This window comes from Centrocercus urophasianus, unplaced genomic scaffold (genome assembly GCF_019232065.1).
Source record: "Centrocercus urophasianus isolate 14NV4802_14NV808 unplaced genomic scaffold, USGS_Curo_1.0 seq_18, whole genome shotgun sequence".
NCBI lineage: Eukaryota > Metazoa > Chordata > Aves > Galliformes > Phasianidae > Centrocercus > Centrocercus urophasianus.
In genome coordinates, this window is record NW_024884733.1 from 1736709 (window position 1) to 1761938 (window position 25230).

A 25230-nucleotide genomic window follows, 5' to 3' on the forward strand; every position below is an offset into this window, starting at 1 on the left:
AAACAACAAATTAAAGCATCTGAATTTATGTCTTTTAATATAAGCGTCTTACCATCTAGACAGAACAAAGCAGCACAAGCAAAATTCTTGGGTAGGCTGGCAGTTTGCTTTATATCTGAATTTTCAACATTTTCTCCTCCTTTTTATGTAAAGTTATTAACTTTCTCCAGAAATTAGAAAATACAAACCTGTACAATGCAGCTAAGCCTATGTGATGAGAGAAAAGTAAAAAAGAAAAAAAAAAAAAAGCTGTTATATGCACATTCATTTGTTTCAAATCTTCTTTAACAGGTAAAAATTTGAGATGCAATTGTCTACATAAGTGTTATTGCCAGCATCTGTGAATTCTTGCATTCACAGACTGCCTTTAGGATATCATATGTTAATTATAATTGATTTGCATATCACTGGCATTCCTATAGAAAAAAGAAGTAAAATGGTGAAGTGAATCAAGTCACTCTGCTGGAGTGTGAAATTAGCCAAGCCAGAGCAGAAAAATAAAATAAAACTCACCACGATCTAAATAAATAAACAAGGAAAGAGAAAGTAATTTCTAGAATAGTTTATTTATTAGCAGAATATTGGGTATATTTTTAATCTAATGAAAACAGAGTGTTTTGTTCAAAAAGGAGTAAACTCCTGTATTTGAGGTTCACAGTGTCATGGTGATGTTGCTTCCAATATGTTCTTTCCATGGCCAGTTTAGTAAGTTCAATACCTGCTTTACTTTGCTGTAGCTGTGTTTATAGAGCACAAGGATGCTTTATGGGATAAGGTGTTACTCATCATGATGATGTTACTTATCAGGATGAAGGTGTCAAAGTCTATTCTTTGTGGGTACATTCCTTCTCATTATGGAGCAGATTTTGGGAAGAACAAAAGTCAAACTCACTGAAAAAACTAATTCTGATAATGTTTTACTTCATGATTGCTCCCCTATTGCTTTGAAAGTGAGGTGTTATTTTTTTGTTTGTTTGTTTGTTTATGAGCTTCTTTTCACCATCTGTTTTTATTCTGAGGAACGTGTCAGTACCTGACAATCATGGCTTTTTTAGTACTGGCTTACATTTCTTTTTGTAAAATAAATACATTGAGTCTGAACAAGCATAAAGATGATACTTAAGTAAGGATTTGCTCCATTTAAGCCAAGCTTATAAGCTCTAAGAACATTTGAATTTTTATGCTGCAGTTTATTGCAGTGGTGCCATTTGGGCTGTTAAAGTTATTCCAACACTTCCATTACCAAGACCCTGTTATCTGAAACTGGCAATTCAGCCAAAGAAACCTTCTACAAAAATATCCACAGTTCTGGGCTGGAACAGCTACCTAATTTCATTCTGCAGTAACACAGTTGGCTAAAATGAAGTCAAAATCAAAGTATTCAGAAGCTGTAAAGCACACAGCATTTAATTATATTTGTATTCTGTGCTTCTATTACTGAAGACTTCTTTTCTGTGTAGAACAGGAATGCATTAAATGAATGAAGGTCACTGTAGGAGTGCACACAAAATATGTATCTTTGATTTATTTCTTTGTCCTATTGGGATCTACTGCTCATAACTAGAAAGACATGTGAACATAATTAAAACTTCTGGTATCTCAAACCTTATGCACCATACACACTATTATTATTGTTACTATAAAGTGAACAGTAAGTGGATAATTGCATTTATTAACATGTATGTTTCATATCTTATCATATATTATGTATTAAAAATGACAATAGAAAAGTACAAAAAATATAATTGTATAGCTATGTCTATGATAACAGGTATCAGATAGTATCATGGATAAATTATTAACTTAATAAAGACTTTTATGTATCCACCTGATATGTTTGTCTGTTCCTTTGTTTTCTTTTGTTCTGTTTTCTACATGTATTATATATTTTTTTCATTGTTTTTCTTCCACTTGCAGTAGCAAGATATTTCTGGTGGGAGGCAGAGCTTTGGTCCATATTGTTGTGATGTTCCTTAGTCTCTTTTATCTTTCACATTGCCTTTGGGTAACATTGCCTCCTGGTCCTTCACTAAGAAATAAAAGGCATAGGAAACATAGCATCTTCCTTTGCACATCCCTTGTGCAGAGAATACGCTTTTAGTTTAGCATGCCAGGCTGTTCTCAGAAGGTAATTTAAACACTGAAACTCAGAAAAATCCTTGGAACCTGTTTTTGGTATGCTTTGATGTCATATTGAAGATCTAACATTGTAAGTTATAGCGATGATAGTTGTTTATACATTCTAGAATGGAGGTTCTCTGTGTTGCTTTCTAGAATGTTAGTCCCTGTGTTTGTGTTGCCATGTTTTGTTTGCTGGAAGGACAAGACACAGGAAGGCATCATCCCTACATGCACTGATAACTACACAAAAAAAAAAAAAGATTTATGAGCCCAAAAGTTGCTGCAAAATACTCCACAAAGTCCAAAGTCAGCCAGCCAGAAAAATCAAAAAAGATCAGGTTGAGCTCAGTATAGCCTCAGTGCCTTCAAAAGAAAACATATAAAACTCCCAGCTGAAGGCAGACTCAGAAATGATCTGAAGTTGGTACTTTCTTATACGTTCTGCTTTGTTAGTGTAAAGCTCTTTGTCTTGTCAAATCTTTGGTATACCTCATTGTTTTTATGAACTTTTCCTAAAGCAACTGAAGTAAAATGGAATAAAATAATCACATCCTTATGAGAACACATAAATGCTTAAAATGATGATGAAAATATTCTGTATTGTGAGCATGTGGGATATAAAATGAGCTGTGTGAGAATTAGAATAGTTTTGTTGGAAAGAATGTTCAAAGATAATTGATTTCCACTATCTGACCTCTTCAGGTCTAACCAAAAGTTGAAGGCATTGTCCAAATAAATCTTCAGTATTCACAGCTATAGAGCATCAGCCACCTCTCTAACAAGCCTGTGCTTCCTAGAGGAAAAAAATTTTCCTACTTTCCAGTCTGAACCTCCTCTGGAACAGCATGGTGCTTTTCCAGAGCATCCTATCAATGAGGGCACCTCTCAGCCTTCTTTTCTCCCAACTAGACAACCCAAGAGTCTCAACCCCTCCTTGCAGTACATGCCTTCCAGCCCTGCCACCAGCTTTGCTGCCCCCCTCTGGATGCTTTCAGGTACCTTACCACCCTTTTTATGTTGTGGAGACCAGAACTGCACGCAGTACTCCAGGTGAGGCTGCACCAGTGCTAAATACAGCAGGAGAATCTCTTCTTCGACTGGCTGGTTATGCTGTGTTTAATGCACCCCAAGATGCAGTTTGCCCTCCTGGCTGCCAGGGCACACTGCTGGCTCATGCTGAGCTGCTGTCACCAGCACCACCAGGTGCCTTTCTGCTCTCCAGCCACCCATCTCCCAGCCTGTGCCTGTTTTCAGGCATTATTCAATCCCTGGTCCAGAACCTAGCATTCTCCTCTGTTGAATGTCACACCATTGCTGATTGCCTGGTGCTCCAATGTATCTAGATCTCTCTGCAAAGCTTCTCCAGAGAGTCAAAGCACCTCCTGATCCAGTATCATTAGCAAGCTTGCTAAGAAAGCATTCAACTCCTGCATGGAGATCTTTCATATTCATCATGTCATTTGTCAGACTGTTACATATCACAGATTTCATCCACAAACTAAGGAAAAGCTGAAAAACATGAACTGGAGTATATTTTGTCATTTATTAATATACAATGAATGAATTTGCCATTTAATAGTAGCTTCATTATCATCATATTAAGAAATTAAAGTAAAAATCGCAGCTGACAAATGATAGTGATTTCAGACCCCAGCTGATACTTTTATAGGATGAGTAACATCTTAAATCTAATGTGTGTATTGCATAGTTTTAATGTCTTCTTAGACAATACCTCAGTTTCTTTTGATGAGAGGAGCGATTCTTATTCAAGGGATTTGCAATAAAAAGTATTACTTAATTAATTTGTCATATCTAGATGTACCTGTATTGACTGTTCTCTGACCTATGTATGGAATACAAAGAGCTGATGATAATCCATCTTTATTACAAACAGATATAGCAAGTATGGCAAGGAGTTATGCCAGTGTCTTGGTACACAAATTGAAGTGGTATTCCTAATGTATTTAGGAAGCTTTCACGCCTAGCTCATAAATCTTTTCAAAGAATCAGAGTATTTTTAATGCTTTGAATTAGTAAAATAATAATTATGCTTTTTTTTTTTTTTTTTTTAATCGGAATAGCAAAATAATAGCTAAAACAATGAAAATCTGAATGGTACCAGAATTTATTTGACAGCATAGCTACAGCAGTCAATGTCCCTGAACACCCTGCTGAATCTGATGTTTGTTGCTTTACAACCAATGATTAATACTAATGCTTTCTGTATTTGTTAACTTCAGTGAAGAATTAAGAAGAAAGAGTGCACAAGGATCTGTGTATAGATTGCATTATATTTCGGCTTCTAAGCAAAGTGGAAATGATCTGAATTAAGAATCACTACAAACTTTGTTTTCCCATTCCTTATTCCCTTTTACATTTACATGGCATAAATTAGAGTTTCAAAGGAATCGCAGAAAAGGAGAGACTTATGGTCCTTTCTCACCACCACATGCAGTTGTTTCTTTGCTGTTTTTCAGGTGGCTCTGGTGGCAGATGGATGGTGAGAGATTGCAAATGCAATTTTTTAAAGACTTTGTTTCCTTCTGCCAAGTGAAATAGGAGTGTTAAATCACTATGAGTTGGGCTACTTTAGTAGGTGGTCCTACTTTATTCCTCAGACAGAAATACAATAATTTAAATCATATGTACAGTACTTAATTTTTTTCTTGTAAAAATTCAAGCTATAATGTAATTTTTATTTTCTTTATTGCTAGCCTACTGTTTAGACACATTTGAGAAATCAGGTATTATGCTGCTTTATGTATTTATATATTCTACATTGAAACTCATAACTGCACAGCAAATTCTTTTTGATTATTGAGTTCTGTTTATCTGTTCCTTGTTTTCTGAATATGTGGTTGATGTTCTTTGTTCCACTTGATAGATAAGATCTGTGCTGAATTTATCTGACGTTGTGCTGAGTGGATACAGCAGCATCACACATGCTGTTCTGCAGTAGCAAAAATATTAAAGTTATTTGTTTAGGTGTTGATTCCAGTTGTATTGATGTAGAATCCACAATTTCATTAAAAGGAAACACAGGATTTCCATACAGTGTTTTGTAAGAATGACACAAACTCATTGCTTACTCCTTCATTTTGCTAGGCTGAAGTGTAAATAGTAGATTTTCTCTTTGATTTTTGATGAGTCATACACAGTAATTGAACTTCCATGGCGTTATCCCATTGTTACCCAAAGAAATGGGAGTGCATGATGCTGGAGACCACTTTGTTTTATTTTATTGTCACAAGTCAATTTTATTTTATTTTACTTTTTATTGAAAACTTTCTGAACAGTTGAAGAAATGAATAGCTCCGCATTTTATTGCAGAACAGTCTCAGTGATTATTCCTGTCCATAGAACATGCAAGACATGAGCAGGTCAGGCAACCGCACTGAAAAAAAAATAAATTATTTTGCTTAGTATTTTATTGCATTTTTTTTTCTGTACTTAAGAGGAATGTGTTAAATCTAACTACTGTTTTAAAAGAAAACTGAAAGTTTTTGTTTTTTTTTTTTTAGAATGTTCATAGTATCATAGAACTGTGGAATCGTAGAATGTCTTGAGTTAGAAGTGACCTCAAAGATCACGTAGTTCTAACACCCTGCCATGGGCAGGATTGCTGACCACTAGATCACGTTGCTCAGGGCTCCATCCAGTCTGGCACTGAACACCTCCAGGGATGGAATTTTTCCCAGTATTTGTTCCACTGGCTCTCTGAATGAAAATTTTCCCTCTGACAGCTAATCTAAATCTCTAAGTTTAAAACCATTCCCCCTTGTCCTGTCACTATCACACCAGGTGTGATAGTTGGTCTGCCTTCTGTTTGTATGTTCCCTCTAAATACAGAAAGGTGTCAGTGAAGTCTTCCTGGAGTTTTCTCTTCTCCAGGCTGAAGAAGTCCAGCTCCCACAACTTTTCTTCACAGGAGAGGTGCTCCAACCCTTTGATCATCTTCATGTCTGTCTGCAAGACCCACTCCAACAACTTTACATCCTTCCTGTGCTGGGAGCCCAACGCTTGGATGCAGTAACCCGGATAGGGTCTCACAATGGCAAAGAGAGACAACCTCCTCCCTTGCTGTGCTGGTCACCCCTCTTTTGGTGCAGCAAAGGATACACTTGGCCTTCTATCCTCTCTCTGCAAGATCCTAATACACAGTCTTATTATTTGCCTTGAAGTGATTTCTGCAATTCATACTGCCAGCAGTAGAATGAAAATTAATTACATAAATATGCACTGAATATTCTGCAAAGAAGAAAATATGTGGTATGCATATCTGTGCAAGAGTAACAGTACTTTTCAGGGTGGAGTTTTGGTGGTGGTTGGGGTGTATTTCTGCCCTTTGTTCTTGACTAAGTAGCATTCATAGTTAAGAAATAATGGGTGTTGTTCTATTGCTTTATTCCTTAATTTGAAGTACTTGTGTTTTTCATATAGCTCATAAAAAGTTGTAGAGAAAATACTGTCCTCTGAGTACACGTGATGCACCTGCCACATTTCTGCTTACTGCAGCAGGCACCACTTCACAAAAGCTACCATAAAACTGGGTTATTTCAGGCATCCCGTGGGACAGATTAGAAGTCTGAAAGATCATGGTAGCTACTTGTGAAGTTCCCAGCAAGTGTGGCATCTACATGCCTAATCCTCAGGGTCATTATCTGTGAAATGAGGCAGTGGGAGGCTCAGCAAGGCGGCAGCATTACTTCTTCCAGCGCTTCTACAGGTAAGACAGAAAAATATCTTACAAAGAAAAAAAAAAAAGAGTTGAACACAAAGGGTGAATTAGAAATTAAACTGGTACATTTCAGACGTGAATTACAAATCTAGGACAGTGTCCAAGAGAGGCACATGCAACAACACAACCTTATTTTTGAATTGGTACTGAGATATTTTTAAGCACATTTGCTGAAGTTCATAGTCCTCATTTCATGTTAGCATGCTGTGAGTAAGCTACTGCCTAGCAAGTTATTCAGTTTGATCTAATATTAAGTCCTTTTTATTGTCCAAAGGCTTAAATTCCAATCAGTGATTCTGTGATTCTGTGATAATGACATTCTAAATAACAATGATTTGGAACTAAAGGCATCATAAATGAACAGTTACAAAAGTAAACAAGAGATTAGATAATTAATTCACCATTATCAAGTTTGAAGACCTTGGAGAAAGTTTTCTGAAGTCCAGATTTAATTTTGTTATTTCCTGTCACATAATAAAACTGCTTATTATTTTGTATTTGCAGGTAAGCAGTAGTCTGAAATTGATCTTTGACTTCTCGAAGAGTCCAAGCAATACTTACAAGTGTGCTAATGTGATATTCTGCTGGAGAACACACTGGGACATTTCTCTTCTATGTATGGATTAGCAATTCTATTATTGAAGTGGTTGTTTCCTTTTCTTTTTAGTATTTCAAATATTAATTTCATTTAGTATCAGTGATACCTTGGCCTCATTCCTGGGCTGGCTAAGCTACAATATCTGTACAGTCCCAAAGCCTTCAGTGTGGTGAGTGCTGAATAGCTGAATTTAGGGCACACTTCTGAATTCAGAAAATGAAACCAAAAATGAAAATGAGATTTCTGCTGTTTAGGTGCCCTTAACCAGCTCACCAAGGAGGCCAAGAAACAGAAGAGCAAACAGAAGGTGATGGCAGCACTAGTCAAATGGAACCATCCCTTAAAAGGAGGTATATTTTACCTCCTTTTATAAAAATAAGTTGTCTAGATAATGAAATATTCTTAGATTCAATACACTTTTTAATTTTTTCCTTTCTATTAGGGGTGATTTATGCAATCCCTGTGTGAGGAATGAAGATGAGAAAGAGGTATGTCTGAGGTGAGAGCAAACACTGATGTACTGTTCATGTCACTAAATATGCTGAAGAACGACTTTAAAGCAAAAGTTTCCAAATAGTTAAAAAATAATAATAGTTAAAGTCAGTTGTATAGGACTTTTTTTCTGCATGTTAGCCCAAGGAACAAATGCTGAGACATTTAAATTCTGAGGGATAACTTTTGGCAAGAACTGATCATTAAGTTCCTGTGAAATTAAATACATCTGCATGTAAGTGAAAAAGAGGAGAAGTCAATATTGGACAAATAGAGACTTGTTAGAAACGTAAAATAACATTAATTTAGAATTACATGACACTGCTGAAAGTCAAAACAAATAAGATGATTGACCAGTTCCAGGAAGAGTAACTATCATTTCATTACATTTTTAAGAGTCAGGAAACTATATATATATATATACTATATATATAGAGAGAGAGAGAGAATATAATATATATATATATATTCTATGTATATTCTATACATCCATTTCTTAACATAGATTATGAAAGAAACATAGTTAATAACATTTTTGTGACAATTTCAGTGCATTTTTCATGTAATGATTATAATTTCATTGGGAATGTTTTAGTAGATTATATGGAGTATATAAATGAATTTAAAATCGTCTTAGAGAAATGCAAAAGAGTGGCATATATGTTAATTCTTCTATATCTTAATCGTGAGAACATCCAGATAAGAAAAAAAAAAAAACAACATGTGTATAATATCTAACTGAAGTAATTCAACAGTATTTCATGCTCCTTATGTTTTTATTTCAAATATAATTCTTTTTGCTCCTCTGGGGAAGAAAAAAAAAAGTGTAATTTGCTTTTAATTCCATAAAAAAGTGATATCAACAATATCTCCAAGCCTTAAAAAGATTTGATTTGTCATACTGGAGAAAAATATCTCGGAGCATTAAACTGAAAGCACCTTTAAAAGATAGTCCTGTAGTACAAAGTTAATTCAAGTTAAGTAGGAAAAGTGTACTCAGCGTTACATTCTGCTTTGATCAAACTTTTCCTTTAATTAATTCATCAGTCATTCCATTAAGGAAAACAATTTGTTTAATTCTGAAGAAAAATACAAATACTGCTAGAGAGTATTTATGTACCATGGAACCTGAAGCCTGTTGAGAATAAAAATCAATTTTTATTAGAGCATTCTTCTTTTGATGTCTCACCGCAAGAAGAAAGAGCTCAGGAAACCTTTTTGTTTGAGCTCTGAATTCAGCCCAGTGGCAGTTTTTGTATGGTCTGGGTCAAGCAAACAAACAAAGAAAACCCACTGGAGGGTCATAAAAAGCACTAAAGACAACATCCTGCAGCAACGGCACTGTCAGAGGGGCACCGAAATCATTTCAGTACGGAAAGGCAAAGGGAGAGGCAAAGAGCGGTGCAGTGATCACAGCGAACTGCAATTGCTGAGGAAGCGCGAATGTTCAGACGTTTACCAGCTTTGTAGGATCCTCCACTGCTTGCCTCTTTGTGACCAGCCCGTTTCAGGCACTGTTTAGAAGTGTGGCTGACTTGAAGTCAATACTAACCTAGATTTTATTGTCTCTGCACTGTCTACGTTTCAGTTGAGATTTTAAGTCAGCCTGTGTCAAACTGAAGATCATGAAGTCCCAGTATCAAATTATTAGTTGCTGTTAACAAAGAATAGCTTTGTTAACACTGACCTTTTTGTTGTGTCTTTTGCTTTGTTTTGTTTTACCTCAGGGTCTTCTGATGCAGCTTAGGTGCCCCTTGATGGCCATTTTTGTGAGAGGCTGGAAACCTTGTTCCTGCTTGCTATCTTTTCACTTAAATGCGATCCCTAGAGAGAACCACTTCTGTTTCTTAAGGTACTGTTTTAGAGGTGAAAGGAAATCTTAACATTCACAGCTAAGTATTCATGTTAGCATTCCTCACAAGTATGTAATCCTGTGCGACATGCATCATTTTCTGTCACTGATCATGAGCTGCCTTTGGTAATTCATTGCAGGAACATACAAGGAGAGGAAGAATGTGCTCGCATCCAAAGATTTTTGCCAAGTCTTTAAGTGGTGGCTAAGGAAACAAAATCAATACATTTGGAGTCACTATATGTGAAATTCATTTGTCTGTCATCCGAAATTTGGGAAGAAAATTCTCTAACCACAATGTGGTGTTAGAAAGAGACGTTCCTTTGTTTCTTATGATGTGTACCAGGTGATCTGACAAATCAAGCAGATGCTCTCAGAATTTCCTGACTTTCCAGACACGTCACTGATTGCTTCTGTACAGTGCTGGTGCAGCTTCAATCTGGACTCTGGGTGCAGTTTTGGGTGCCATAATATAGGAAAGACATAAAACTATTAGTATCCAAACAGCACTGAGCTCTGCCCTCCGGGACCCAAGGGAACAGCATGGAGCTGCAGGGGATTTAGAGATCTGTATGAAATGTTCCATTTTCATTCCTGCTTCCAGTATAAAGCCAGTGGAAAATATGCTGAAAGAAAAACAAAAGAAAACAAAAACAAAAACAAAACCCTGCACATTCATTTGTCAGAAATAACTTCTCAAAGAAAAATCAGTTGTAATGTGGCAAGCATGGTGAAAGCAAATGACAAAATACAGCATGTATGTCCACATTTTCCTAGCTGGAATGAATTCGTGTGCAAAAAAACAGTTGGAGTTAAAGTAGAAAGCACAGAAACTATAAACCTTGTTCTAGACAATTAAAAGCCAGTAAGGTTAAAGTAGAAGCTTGTTACTGATATTCATGAAATAAATGTGCGTCTCGGTTTTATACAGTTATTTTAGGTTGTTTTTCAAGATCATGCATTAAAACATTCTTTTTTAAGAGCTTTACTTTTAGCTTTTGAAGAAGCATTTATTTTATTGGGAAAATGCATTAGTCCTATTGAGTAAAACACATAGTTTCCTACAATGAAGAGTTACAGTCATCAGCAGAGACACGGTGTTCCATACATTTAGTAGTGAGGCACTGCTTTTATTTGAGAGATGTACGCTAGGAATTGTATGGTGAAATGCTCTAGGGAAGAGGGAAGCTTTTGGCTGCAGTTTGGCAATCCACGTAGATGGAAATACATGATGCTCAACAATACGTGTTGCTATAGACAAGGTTTAAGATTAAACACATCTGTAGAGACTAAATTACTTCTGTGGAATTTCTATGTTTTATCCATGAAATAACAGTCAGTAATGTGGAAGACAGCTTTTCTGAAGGATTTTCAAATATATTTCAAAAAATAGGAAACAATTAATCCAGAAGTAGCGCTTTCATTCACATATTAAGTTTGGTGGTTGTGACAAATGAATTATCTTTACTGCCAGCATGTGTTTCTTTGTCACAAAGATAATTTGTTTATATAGAGTCTTAAGATTATCAGCTAGAAATACTCTTCATTGTACCATACTGATATTTTCACTTTTTTTCTAGCTCTGGTTTATACTGATATGACATTAGCACTGTTTAAAACATTAGTATTGATTATGTCACTAATAGAGACACATATCCAATAATGCACCCAATTGTAAAACAACATACTTGATATACAATCCTGATGCTCCACACGATGCAGTAGATGAATCGTGATCTCTCAAAGTACAAACCAAGCAACTCCTGCATGCTTGAGAACTTGGCTTTTTTTTTTTCTTTTTTCTTTTTTCTCTCCCTCTGAACCTGAGTTATAATAGAGGATGTTATATAAATGAGATAGAGATGTGTCTTATTTGTGCAGCTGAAATGCTTGGAACAATTTAAGCCTCAACTGCAAAACTGATTGTTGTGTAATGAGATTTCTGATGTTGAAAATAGCTTCAGTAATGCTAGAAAATACATTGTCATTCTGCATTTATGCTGAAGAGGAAATTAAAATTGTAAGTGCTCACCAGATGCAATTTGTGACAGAAGAATGATGTGGCATGAAGTTCAAGAAGGCATGGCTGTAGAATGGGTTAAAGCGACTGGGATCTGGAGTGCCAGAAACAGAATGTGTCAGGGAGAGAAGATTCCTTTGCTGATAAGATGAGAAACAGCATCTTTTGTCTTGTAGAAATCAAGGCCCATCTCTAAGCTGCAAAACTGAGCTGGAGGATGAACCCTATGCCAAGCAAAGGGGCTTCTTGCACACACAGAATCAGTAGTGGGAAAAGAAAATGGGTCATTTAATTTGCCTCAGGGGTTACAATAATTCCTCAGCAGTTTGGTGTCAGAAGTTGGTGTTTCTGATCTTTGTATTCCACGTGCCACAAGTAGGGTGCATGACTGGGAAATAATAGGAGTAATGAATGTGCCCAAATTTCCCATAAATGAAAGGTGTGAACCTGTGCCAAAACAGAAATGCAGTTTGCAGACCTGGACGAGTATTCCTTTGACCTGGACAAATCACCTTTCTGTGAGTATTACAAGAAAAATAATAAGATGAAATAAAACCTTGATTCTGTGGGACAAGAAAACCTATCACTAGCAGAAATCTAATGTCTCTATCTTAATGGAACAATAATGCAAAAAATGAAAAAACAAATTGGAAAAGTGGAAGAACAAAAGTAAAAATCCTTCTAAAAATTCAGTTACAGCACCTAAATCCCTCAATTCAGCCAACCCTTTGGCTGAAACATTTTTGGTCCCTAGCAGTTGAAGAGGCTGAAGGGGACTTGGCTGTCTGTGCTCATGTTTGATGTCAATCCTGGATGTGGACAGTACTGACAGCTGTGTCCCCAAGCTTGGGCAGAGACCCTGAGACCGCAGGCACAATCTGGGCACCATTGATTGATCAGGAGAGGCATGGGCTGGCTGGCTGGAGGAGGAGGCGGTGCTGCTGACATCCTTCAACGTCTTCATAGCCAGCAGGATCTGGTCAAGTTGAGTATTGCTGAAATTACATGAGGAAATTGCACCATCAACAAATTTGTGGATGACACCAAGCTGAGAGGTGTAGTCGATAGACTGGAGGGAAGGGAAGCCATCCAGAGGGACCTGCACAGCTGGAGAAGTGGGCTCATGAAAACCTAATGGGTGTTTCTGGAGATGTTGAAGGCTGGGTTAGAGGGAACCCTGGGCAGCCTCATTCTGTGCCTGATTTATTGGTTAGCAACCCTGCCTGTGGCAGTGCCCTTAGCTCCATAAAACTGCTGGGGAAGTGGGGTTGCTCAAGCTCCTGTGATGTGCCCAGGGACTTCCAACTAGCTAATATTTCTGAGAAGATAATAAAAGAGACTCCTATAGCTTGAAAAACTTCCACCCTGGTTTCATGCTGTAGCTCACTCGATCATTTCACACTAATCATATTACAAGAGCCCAAGAGACAGGAAACACCCTTTGGAGAAACTTTATTGCTGCAAATTTCAGACAAAGTGACCTTGGGAGTACAGCTAGAATATAAGATTAACCTGCTTTTTTCTCTTGTTGCTCATACCACAGTCCACATCAGAGAAGAATAATCACAGTAACACAATGGGATTTATTTGCTCTTTTTTTTTTTCATATTTTTAAGTTATTTGTCTCTTATTGGCATTACTTTGGAATAGGGTGAAAATAATGGAATGCTTTAGTGTAGCCAATGAGCTGATGACTACATCATTAAATGCTGGTATTTCTGAAGGTACAGTCCAAAAATTGCAGCTACTGACATTCATCTACATTTGCTGAACACTGATGGAGACCAAATAGTGGATGTGAGTACAGTAAGGCGGTGTCTGGTTCATTTCAGCAATGCCAGCAGTGCCAGTGTGTCACCTCCACTAGTGCGGATTTTTACAAGCATGGCACATGAAGGCTCTTATTCATATCCAGTGAAAACACACAGCTAATGTTTGTGACTGGGTCGATAAACAGCGTTTTGCAGCTGATTGCTGCAAATAGTGTTACCAAATAGTGTTATTTTGCTCTTCTTATCTGTGGCAGTTTCCCTGGAAAAAAATAGGAGGCATTGCTTTCAGAGCGACCTACGTAACTGCTCACCCATGTAAATTGGTGGGTGATGGAGGCAGAACAGTTCCACGCAAAGGAGTTTTTGTCAGCTCAGGCCTTATCTCAGAAGTTTGTATTGTGGTCCAATGCTCTTTAAAAATAATAATTTTTTTAAATTTCATGAATTATACGAATGACAGCATGTGTTTGTTTGTTTGTTTTTAATCCATTTTAATTAGATTCTTAATTACCTGTTCACACTAAAGTCTATAGCCACAGTGGATAAAATAATGATTATTTTTAAACCCTCAATAATCTTACAGACTACTGAAAGTAGGCAGAAAGAGTGATTGAATTGCTGAAGTCCAGTCAGCTGCAGTCCTTCTCATGACATGTTATGCACTACTGCCATGCAGTGTTCTGCATTTAAGAGTCTGGGATGGACACAGCGCACTTTCGTGCAGTAAATCTAGCCTAATTGCCACTGTAACAGAAGTGTACTAAGAACCAATCAGCGAAAACAAAACAAAACAAAACCTGAGAATTTTCAACTATGAAAGCAGCTTTCCTCTCCCTGTTCAACGGATTTCTTCACACTTCTTTTATGCAAACAGATGGCACTTAACTGCAACTATCAGGTGTTACATTCACAGCATGGATCTGAAATTCCTGATATGATAGTGTATTGCATACATTTCACAGGCAAATAAATTACAAAATGTGAAGTCACCCTGAATTTTTAACTTTAATGAGTGACTATAAGCTTCACAACTTAGTTGCTGGAAACAAACCTTCCACTGTCAAATTTTATCTTTTTGATAAGAAACGACTTCCGTGCAGCTTCTAAGAACACAACAAGGACTCAATCTGTTATATAAATAATACACGATAAATACTTCTAATGCTATAAATAGTTCTGTGTGGGTGTAACAGATCTTATGTGAGATCCCACTTTCTGAAACTTTCCAGTACCTCATTAACTAAATCTTGAAGTTCATATAGTATATTTTTAAAATTCATTTGTAGTTTAAAAGCATGTGCACAAATATTAATGTTAACTATTGCCAAACTATTAAGTCTCTTTAATAACATTGATTTTACTGTATTATTATTAATCAGGCGATTCCAATATTGTTGCTTGTTAACTTCAGATTTTTTCCACCTCCACTTTGATTCCTGATTTCAATTCTGTATTCTTTTTCCTCAATCTATCTGCCTGTGAAGTAGAAAATTTCCATATGAAGTTAGATGATAGGTATAATGTATTGGAACATCCAGAAATATTAAGGAGTATGGACGTGTGCACAGCATTTTTTGTCAAATGTCCATATTTAAACCAATTGATTGTTAGAAGAAATGTCAAAGAATATGAAGAAATATCTCACTGTTACAAGGCTTTTAACGTAAAGATCAACAGAAAATTCTTCACTGTTTTCCCGAATACTCTAAGATAATCTTCAGCAGATCAAGATGATTTCTAATGTATCTGAACACTCTGCCCTGTGTTTTGGTTGTTGATGTTTGTTTTGTTTTCCTTGTTTGGATTTTATATTTATTATTTTATTTCCCTATTCAAAGTTGAGATATTTCCTCCTGATTTATCAGTTTGGCCAATTATGTTGAAGAACTTGATACTTCAGAAAAAAGTTATTTAAAAAGGAGTTCTGTATTTTGGCCTTCTTTGTTACCTTTACTACTACCTTGCTTTCAAACTTGATTAAATATTCTTATTTCAATCAACACTTTAGGCTGTTTCTCCTGTTACTTACTAAGGATTTATTTCTCCCTAATCTCAGATCCTTTCACTTGTGTCTCAGTTTTGCCCTCAGTAATCTTTTTTTTTTTTTCCCCCATAAACTCATTTTATTTTTCTATCCTTGGGAGTTGGGTCTAAGATTTTGTCTTCGCCTCTGCCATGCATTTGTGGACACTGAAGAGATTATTTAGCAAATCAATTTCGTAGTACCAACATTTTCATTTCTTTACAAAGCAATGAGATCTTTCTGTGTCTGGTGGTTTGTATATCTTTGGGAAGTGATCCTTTGAAGCTTCTTCAGATTTAGTGTTTGACTGGTGTCATACTACACAGCAAAAAAGGTTTTTAACAAGTCAAGGAACAAACGTAAAGCATTGAATTTTCCAGTGTTCTTTGCCTCAATCTTCACTGCCAGTCAGGCTTCTCACATCTCACATTCTTGAATGTCTAGGGAAGTGCCAAAGAAAATCCCTTCCACTGTAAGAGAAGAACAAGTCTCATGAGGAAGAATGTGTACAAGTCTAGTGGGCTGGACAACACGCATCCCTGTGCCCTGAAGGAACGGGCTAATGTGATTTTTAAGATACTCTCCATCATATTCAAAAAATTGTGGCTGTCACGTGAAGTCCCCAGCACCTGGAAAACATGGAAACATGCCCCCCATTTTTAAGAAAGGGAGAAGGGAAGGGCCAGGGAACTGCAGACCAGTGAGCCTCACTTCTGTTACCAGGAAGATCATGGAACAGATCATCCTGAATAATGTGTTAAGTTGCGTGAGGGACAAGCAGGTGATCTGAGACAGCCAGCATGGCTTCACTAAGGGCAGGCCATGCCTGGCCAATCTTACGGTCTTCTAAAATAGAGTAACAGCATTGGTGAATAAAGGAAGAGCAACAGATGGACTTGTGCAAGGCCTCTGACACAGTCTGACATCACATCATTATCACTAAATTGGAAAAGGAATTGGTTGAATGTCACAGCCACAGGGGTTTGGTAAATGGCTCTATGTTCAGGTGGAGCCTTGTAAGGAGTGGTGTCCTCCATATGTTCATCATGCGACAGGTTGCTCTTCAACATCTTTATCAATGACATAGACAGTGGAACCGAGTGCATCCCCAGCAAGTTTGGAGCCAGCACCAATCTAAGTGGTGCTGCTGACACAACAGTAGGAAAGGTTGCTATCCAGAGGGACCTGGACACTTTTGAACAATGGACCCACATGAATCTCATGAGGTTTAACAAGGCCAAGTGCAAGGTGTTGCACTTGGACTGGGGCAAACCCACATGTTTATATGCTAGAAGAACTTCTTGAGAGCAGCCTGGCAGAGAAGGACTTGGAGGTTCTGGTGGATGAAAAGCTTTACACAAGGCAACAGTCTGTGCTTGCAGACCAGAAAAATGACAGTATTCTGGGCTGCTCCAAAGCATTTGTGGCCAGCAGGGTGACAGATGACTCTTGCTCTCTACTCTGCTCTTGTGAGGCCCCATCTGGAGTACTGCGTTCAGGCCTGGGGCCCCCAGCACAAGAAGGATGCAGAGGTGTTGGAGTTGGCCCAGAGGAGGGCCATGAAGATTGTCAAAGGGCTGGAGCACTTCTCCTGTGAAGAAAGATTGAGGGAGCTGGGCTTGTTTTGCTTGGAGAAGAAAAGGCTCCGGGGAGACCTCACTGCTACCCTCCAGTATTTAGAGGAAGTTTGTTAACAGGAGAGTATTTAAGGGAAGCAGACTGACTTTATGTGGCTTGATAATGACAGGACAAGGGGAAACAGTTTTAAACTAAAATAGGGGAGTTTAAGATTAGATACTAGACGGAAATTTTTCACTCAGAGGTGTGGTGCTGGCATGGGCTGCACAGAGAAGCTGTGGATGTCCCCTTCAAGGGCATTCAAGGCCAGTCTAGGTGGGCCCTGGTCAGCCTAATTTAGCAGTTTGGCCACCAGCCTGCAGCAGGGGGATTGCATCTGTATGATCTCCAAGAGCCAATCCAACCCAAACTATTCTATGATTCTATGCTCTTTCAGTCATGAAAAAGCATGTCTGAAAAAGATCTCAAAAAGATCTCAATGTGTTATCATGGTCATTCCTTTCCTTTAAACTGAGATCAGTTCTATATGCCCGATTTTGGACAAATTCTTTCAGTATATTCAATAAGAGGGAGTCTATAATATTTAATTTTTTTCCCTGTTAATCTCCTTCTCTTTTTCTTTCTTTTACAGCATCTTAGTTTTGTCTTTCTCACTTTAGATTACCTTCAGTTCTGTCTATTTGAACACAAAAGTGAATTCTTCCACCATCAAGCATGTCTGAGGAGTGTTAAAAACCACATCAAACATTTTCTTAATTTTTTTATCATCTTCAGTCATTTCTCTTGATTCATGTTTTCCTGACCTCTGCTTATTTTTTTCCTTTCTCATTTTGCCTGATTCACAATTGTTCAGCTATGGTTTTATGCTGGCTGAGTATAGAACTGTCTTGTCTGTGTTTAGTATTCATCTTTATACTTTCCACATGACGTCTGCCTTTCCTGTGCAATGACATTATTGTCTCCTGTTCTGGTTGTGATAGCTTTTAATTTTGACTGATGATAAACACACAAAGGCATTAAAAAAAAAAAAAAAAAAAACAGAGGAAAGGAAGTGTGAAAAAAATCTATATTAATCTATTTTATGACTTCAAAATTACTATTGTTGCTGTTGTCAATGATGTATTGCAATAGTCTTAAAAAAATATTTTCTTTACTCAAAGAATTCCTTCCTAAAGAACTGCTTTCAGTCATTGAAGTCAATTATTTTTGGTTAAATATCTTTCCAGAGAAACCAAGGCTTATTTTCTGATTTGAACTTTGCAGCACTTCTAACACCTCTTGTCTTGCTTCACTGAGTCATGTAACTTGGCTGTGCTCAAACTGCAATTAAAAAGAACTTTTTTTTTAGTATAGTGTCAAATGAAGATTTTGTCTCAATTAAGTGCTAATTGAGCTTTTTAATGTATTGAAGTGCCTTTGTCATAAGTCTTAGCAAAACACTTGCCACAAGTCTTAGTCTTCTGCGCCCTCGAGGCATCAGCTTCACCATTGTAACAGATGACTGACCACACTTGGAAAAAGTGGCAGAGGCTCACTGAATGTAATGTACTGTGAGCGCGTGTCATTCCTATAAATATCTTGGAAGCTCTTTGAAGAGTCTCTCTGCCTTCTGTTACCAGAAACTGCTAAACTGACGATTCATTACCCATTATTAGTTCTCATGTACCTGTATGAAGTTAATGAACAGGAGTATTTGGAATCCAACTATGCTGGTGTCATTTTGTGATATTCTTAATGCAGTGCTGAGCCCACAAAACAGTTTTGAGACAGTTGGCTACTTAAATTTGCAAAATGGGGAAAACAAAGGAAATCACACAATCATTGCACAGATAATCAGTAGACAGATAACACAAATGTTTGGCAGTAAGATCTGTTGATGAATAATTGTATTGTTTATTAAAGGTTGCTGATACTGAGGGAATGCCTAAAAAAATTGGATGCCTCTTTCTATTCTATAACATTAAATGTTATATTTACATTTATATGATTTTTCTGTCTGTATTGTATGGGAATAAATCTGTAGCTTCAAAAAGGAGCAATATTCCCCCTGAAATATATTTTTCCATTTATTTGAAAAGAAAAATAATTTAGCTATTTCATGAACAAATTTCATAGGTAATTACTACATGTGAACAAATTATTTTCCTCTCCGTTATCTGTTGCTGTTAGAACGGTTAATAATTTATAAGTACCATTATGCACTGATATTCTTAGAGCTCTCTATTAAACACTGTCAACATAAAACTAGCAAATGATCATTAATGATTCTTAAAGTGCTAAGAATAAATTAATAAAGAGTTCTATTTTACTTTTAAAAGCTATATTTATTCCTATGAAATTCAGCAGGAAAGGAAATAATTACAAAACAAGAGCCTGTTCTGCGCAATAGCAGGTTACCTACATGATTACTCTCAGTTAATTAGTTGGTTGTTTTTCTGCTTCTCATCTTATCATTGCTGTTTACCCACTTTGTTGTGTTTTAGAGTAATCTTTATGTGGTGCTTTTGAATTGTCAGAAAATTAATTAATGTGAGAACAACTACAAAGTATCTATTTTATAGTAACTATTTTATAGTTGGGCTTGGCAATGCCTGTAACTTCTATGGACTGGATTTACTTGAGAAATAATAATAATTTTCTTTTCTTTCCATTCTTGTGTTTTATGTTCTGTCTAAGGACTAAATGAATCAAAGAGAAGGATAAGGAATTCACTGTTGCCCTGCTATTGACATTGTGCCAAGGTGGGTAAATGGTAAAGCTCCAGATTTTTGCTCATCCCACTCAGATTTTGAATCCCATTCTACTGTCAACAGCAAATCCTGTCCTCTGCAGACCTCCTAGACCATGTGTGATTTAGTGATGGACCAGTGAAGGACAGGGAAGAGCTTTAATCCACTTTTCTTATTGCTGATGATTTAAGAGAGGGTAACTAGATTTTTCCAGTGCTAGAGCATGAGTAAGATATGAACAATATTGTTTCTGAAGCGGTATATTTTTGTTTAAACCACAGTTTAAGTTGGTCTGTGCAGAATTATAGAGCTCTCCTGTGTTAAAAATAATCATATCACAGCGTTTGGCCAGACACTGTGCAGCAACTTATTTCTAGACATTCAAAGACGTGATAAAATGTGCATTGATTTAACTTGCTATTGTCTAGTACAGAAATGTCACAGTACAATAGTCCTGATTTAATGCACTTGTACATGTACTCTACAGACAGAATACTCCAGTCTGTGATACAGATAGAATAATTTCATTCCATGCCCAAGAGTGCATGACTCATTGGTCTTAGCCAGTTCTTTTGCATCAATTGGTGTGCTTGTTTAAAGTGAATAGTGCAATTGAGAGGGTGCTCTGTTAACAGAAATCCCACTGCTTTTCCTTTATGCCTCATCTTTGCTGGGGCAAAAATATCTGACCTGACAGAGAAGGAAATGTATGGTTAAACTGTTCAGTATTGTACACTGTACAGAACCAGATGCATCCCTCTGGTCACGACACTCAGAAATGCAGTTTGAGGGGAAAAAAAGATGCTTTGTCTGAAATACAATTGCTTTGTCTGCTTTTATATATCCTAAACTGTCATTCACAATGAATATAAATGCTACCACACGCTTCTATTCTTTAAAGCCAGAAAAAGAAGCCAGCACCTGCCTGTTTTACATGGAATAGATACTAGCTTACATTAATCCTGCTTCACCCATGTAGAGCCACTTATGTAATGATTTCCACTGAAGTCTTTTAACGTGTTTGTGAAGAAATGCCTGCTGTGTAACCACCCAGGGAAAACAAAGAATGGAAGAGTGACTCTCATTTCCCATTTCCAAAGTCCAAAGAATAAATAAAAGAAAAGCTTATGTTTCCCTGCGTGCACATCTTTTATAATTTAGAATTATTTTAAATGAGCAAAAGGGCAATGCAGGATGTGTCTTAACAGTCTTCCTGGTTTCAAGCCTTCTTTGCTCTTGCGCATTCTTTCCTCACTCACTCTCTAGACAATATTGGAAGAGTAGCCACATTTCTCTTTACAGTAAATATCAGAATGATAAAGCAAAAGGCTGGATCACTGACTGGTTACTAACCAATAAAGTAAAATGTAAAAAGAATTTAATGAAGACCTCAAATTATTCAGAGTTAATATATTTAGTGTCATTTTTGTAACTCTTGCTTTCCTCTGGATGTAAGTGAGCAGGTTATCAGTATTTTAACCTTGATTTTAAGGTTCAAAAAATAAAGGACATGAAGGATGGTTTCTGTCTCACCCACTCTCACAAGAGCAAAAGAACATCCCCTTCCTATAAATTGTATTGAAAATTATTCATAATCACTAGATATGTGTCCAGCCAGCTCAGATCTCCTTTTAAGTACCGAATCCCCTGATAAATGTTATTCAAATAATACTGCTGCTCATGTTTAGTAATAACAGCAATGGTAATATCACTCATCAACATTTTTTTTTCCCCAAACAGTCGTGAAATCAAGGTTAAAATATTGGTGTAGATATACTGGTCAGCCTGGGGCAGGAAAGGCTCTGGAGGGCCCCACAGTAATGCCATGCCTGCAGACTGGGGATGGATAAGATAAGGCTCTTCAAAGAGGTGCATGGAGGGAGGAGGGAAGACAATGGACAAAAACTGAAAAGAAAAAAAAAGAGATTCAGACTGAATGTAGGGAGAAAATTCCTCACCATAAAGACTTGAGCAATGAGGCTGCTCCAGAAACAATCTGGCCTGACTCACAATCTGTGATCAAAAAGTTGGACAGAGACTTCCTGAGGACCCTTTCCACCTGAATTATCCTATGAGTTTATGACATCTTTTATCTTAAAATATTCTGAAGCTACTGGAGAAGTCTTATGACAAAGTCATAGAAAAGAAAGAAAAAGAAAGTATTTATCTCATCTTAAAGAAGAGATCTCTTTTTTCAGTTGACAAGAGATGGATGAGGACAAGGACAAGAGAAAGAGATCTTTACAAATGGAAACTAGAAATTAAAGTTGTAGGAAATGAATTATGTTTTTTAGCAAATTGTTTATTTACAGAAAGATCAAAATACCCAAGTCATAAAGTCTTGTTTTGTGTCATAAAACAAATTTGTAAACTCACTTGTCAAGCTAGGTCTGTTTTATTTTCTTTTTCTCTGACAAATTTTGATCTTGATGTTGCATATTGTTTCTGAAGGCTTCTGTCCTTGTTAGAAATAGACCAGTACAAGACAAAGCTGCCTTATCTCCACCATTTATAAAACTTGCACTGCAAACCTCTACTTTTGGATGTCATGTTCTACCCCTTCATCTCTCTTGAGTGGCAGCTTAAATGACACTTGTCAGTCCATAACTGGGAGTCAGACTTTCCCAGAACATCCCAGGAGGAGTTCACAGAAGAGAGGAGCCAGATTAGGAAGCACTGCACAGACCGCAAACAGCTGCCACAAACAGCAGCCTGGCAAGAACCTCGAGGCCCTCCATGTAAACATAATCACATTCCTCAAGTCCTAAACTGGAATTTCTCTCTTTCTCTCTCGATATATTTTTAAAAAGAGGAAAAAAAAAAAAAAAAAAGGAAAAAAAAAGTCCTATAGTCTCTGTTAGAGAGTGTTTTGATGTCATTGAGCTTGGAGCTGGCAATAATAAAGTTGAGACTATATGGGTAACGATCAGGGGGAGGGCTAACAGGGCTTACATCCTGGTGGGGGTCTGTTATAGACTGCCTAAATAAGATGAAGAGACAGATGAGGCATTGTATGAGCAGCTGGCAGATGTTGCACAATTGCCAGCCCTTGTTCTCATGGGAGACTTCAACTTCCCTGATATACACTGGAAATACAATACAGAGCAAAGGAAGCAGTCTAGGAGGTTTCTAGTGTGCATGGAAGATAATTTCCTCATGCAGCTGGTAAGAGAGCCTGCCAGGGGAGGTGACCCAACAGTCCTGCTGTTCACAAACAGAGAAGGACTGGTGAGAGATGTGGAGGTCAGGAGCTGTCTTTAAAAATCAAACCAATTATCCTTGGGGTACTCTACCTCCTGGAACCCCCCACGATTCAGGTGGAAATTATTAGAGACCTGTTACTCCATCTGGACTGTCACAAGCCCATGGGGCCAGCTGGGATCTACCTGAGGTTACTGAGGGAGCTGGTGGACGTGATAGCTATGCTACTTCTCACCATCTATCAGTAGTACCGGTCAACTGGAGAGGTGCTAATGGATTGGAAGATACCAATGTGACTCCCATCTACAGGAAGAATTGCAAGGAAGGTCCAGAGAACTACTGGACTGTCAGCCTGACCTCAGTGCCAGGGAAGGTTATGGAGCAGATCATCTTGATAGAGCTCACACAGCATGTGCAGGACAACCAGGGGATCAGGCCAAGCCAGCATGGTAAACAACTGACTGGATAGCTGGCCCAGAGAGTGGTGGTGAATGGAATTAAATTCAGCTGGTAACTGGGCACAACTGGAGTTCCCCAGGGGTTGGTGCTGGGGCCTTGCTGCTTCATATCGTTATTGATGATCTGGATGAGCAGTTTGAGTGCACTCTCAGTAAGTCTGCAGGTGACAGGAAGTGGGCAGGAAGTATTGATCTGCCTGAGGGTAGGAAAGACTTCACAAGGTTCTGAGCAGGCTTGGATCACTTGTCTGAGGATAATGAAGTTCAACAAGACCAAGTGCGGGGTCCTGCACTTTGGCCACAGCAACCCCAGGCAATTCCTCAGGCTTGGGGCAGAGTGGCTGGAAAACTGTGTAGGAGAAACAGACATGAAGGTACTGGTCGATGTTTGGCTAAACATGAGCCAGCAGTGTGCCCAGGTGGCCGAGAAGGCCAATGGCATCCTGGCTTGTATCAGAAATAGTGTTGCCAGAAAGAACAGGGAAGTGATCATCCCTCTGTACTCAGCTCTAGTGGGGCTGCACCTCGAGTGCTGTGTCCAGTTCTGGGTCCCTCACTGCAAGAAAGACATTGAGGCCCTGGAGCTTGTCCAGAGAAGGGCAACGAACTTGGTAAAGAGTCCGGAGCACAAGATGCGGCTGAGGGAACTGATGTTATTCAATCTGGAAAAGAGAAGGCTCAGGGGATGACCTTATTTCTCTGTTCAGCTCCCTGAAAGGAGGTTGTGATTAGGTGTAGTCACCCTTTTCTGCTATGTAACTAGCAATAGGAATAAAAGGAATGGCCTCAAGTTGCACCAGGGGAGATTCAGGAGGGATGTTAGGAAATACTTCTCCAGAAGTGTGGTCAGGCACTGGAATGGGAATGGAATGCCCAGGGAGGTGGTAGAATCATTGTCCCTAGAGGTGTTCAAGAAATGTTTAGATGTTGTATTGAGGGACATGATTCAGTGGGAAACATTGGTGATATGTGAACGGTTGGACTGGATGATCTTGAAAATTTTTTTCCAACATTGGTGATTCTGTGATTCTATGTAAATGAGAAAATGAGAAACTGAATTCTGAACAAACAGCAGATGTGAGAAGTAAAGCTATGCAAGATTAACACAGTGAGAGAAGAAAAAGTAGATCTTATTAGATTCTCATCTATTTTTAAACAGCGGGTATGAAATAATAAAAATTAATTGAACTTTCATTAAAAAATGCTATTTTTAAATGCATCTGTGACTGTATTTTAAAAATATGCGGCATGTTAGAATAGAAATTGGGAAGATCCTGCATTGCTGCTATTTTGATTGTCAAACAAGACAGGGAAAGTAAAAACTTATTTCAATTGCAGCATTTAGCTATGCTAGTTGTGCTGTTATCTAATGCACCATTACAGTTCCCTTTTTTAGCAGATCTTTTGATGCAGAAGGAAGGGATGAAGAGTCTGTGCAGTCTCTAGCTCCTAAGCACCTCTGCAAGCCTAGCTAGCAACAGTGAGTCCAGATGGCAGAGCATAACATCAGATGTATGGTTACCCGTGTGGGAGCTGGCATTATATACTTCAGCCATCCGGGAGTTTATAATGTTCAATTTTATATTTGCAAGTGGACTACAGCTTTTACTATATCGTGAAAAACAGCAAGGAGGTGGATTTTGAATCT